Genomic DNA, 1,656 nt, shown 5'->3' with positions numbered 1-1,656 from the left:
GCCGGCGGACAACCTCCGACCGTCCCGGAGGCGTGAGTACTTGACGTCGTAGCTTCTCCTCGGCGGAGCGATGACCGCAGCCTTCATATCCGTCGGCACGCACCCCGCGGTCGACGCGTAAGAGCGGCACACGGACGTCGAGGACTGCGACCGGCACAGGAGCCCCTGCATCTTGCTCGTTCTCATCATGAGTCAAAATTAGGAGGAGGAGAAAAAAAAAAAGGAACGGTACAGAGAGGGAGGGCGTCACGAATTTGAAGAGTCTTCGGTGCCTGCAGGTGTGCTGTGCTTGCAGAACAACATTAATATAGTGAATTTTTTTTTTTTTGACTCTTTATCCTCGTAGAAAATAATATTTGTTTTTTTTACAAATAGACCTGCTAAGGTAAAAGGGCCAGAAGAGGCTGCACTTTGCTCTAGACTCCGCAACAAAAGAGCTATATAGGGTCGATTTGCAGTTAACCTTTGGTTAAAGATCGATCGCTGTTATTGTTGCTTACGGTTTTAGTCGATGACTAGGTATGATCTTGTGACGCAGCGCGGAAGTAGTGGCATCAGAATCCACCAAGGACAATCTTCGAATCCACGAAGTAAATATTGAATAAAAACGAAAATTTATTAATCAAAAGTTATGCATCTGGGGCTTACAAGACCCTACTTAAATAGAAAAGAAACAAGACTTTTACGAGGACTCAAACTCTTGCAATGACTCTAACTTACCAAAAATAGTAAAATAATTCCTAAAACATTAAAACTTCTAAAAAGACTCCTTACGACTAGGAAAGTCCACCAGTCAAATCTGAGATCAAATCGGCTTTGTTTCCTAATCAAAACAGACTGTCCCACTTTGACGCAAACGTGTCTGTCGTGTGTTCTACATCATCCTGATATGTTGATGATGTGAATTGCAATGAGTAGATCGTGTATCGTAGCAATATCCGCTTGCTCGGTTTAATTTCAATACTAATTGGATAACGATGACTGGGTTATTTAATTATCTGTAATTGACTCTTATTTTAGTTCGCTAGTTTGTTTAATTATTTTATTTGTGTATGCATAAAGAGGAAATGGTGGGGGAGGGGGGGAGCAGAGCTTTTTGGTGCTATTGATTGAAGGGAAAGGACAACCTCAAAGAGATAAAAAGTTGGTCCACGAATTTGCTAGGAAAAAAGGAAATAATTTGAAATTAATATACGTGGAGAAGGGGAATCTAGTAAAGTCGAGGGGGCATAGTGTCTCTATGTTTGTGTACAGTTCTATTAGATGCATCCTTCACAAAAAGGGGCAGAGGAATCTCGCAGCCACTATGCGTCTTGCTTTATAAAACATCGTAGTAAAACTTTGAGGAAATGACATCTTATGTTGGCTTCTTTTGAAATATTGGGATAACCAGTGTCCTTGTATCCCTTAGAAAAGTATAGACCCAAAAATAAATATATAAAATAAAGCGTTAGTTGTGAGTTAGACAATTGTCGTATATAGTCGGTGATTTTTGAGTAGAAATCAGTGTAATGGTTTTATTTCTTTCTCTAAATATTATTGGATTTATTGGTCAAAACCGCTTTCCAAAATAAGTTTTCAAACTATATAGTTATTAACTATTGGTATTTTTCAGAAATTCTTAGTAACGTAGCGGAAAGTAAAAGTTTTGGTGTT

The sequence above is a fragment of the Asparagus officinalis genome, chromosome 3 (assembly GCF_001876935.1).
Source record: "Asparagus officinalis chromosome 3, Aspof.V1, whole genome shotgun sequence".
NCBI lineage: Eukaryota > Viridiplantae > Streptophyta > Magnoliopsida > Asparagales > Asparagaceae > Asparagus > Asparagus officinalis.
Note: the sequence above shows the minus strand (reverse complement) of the source record.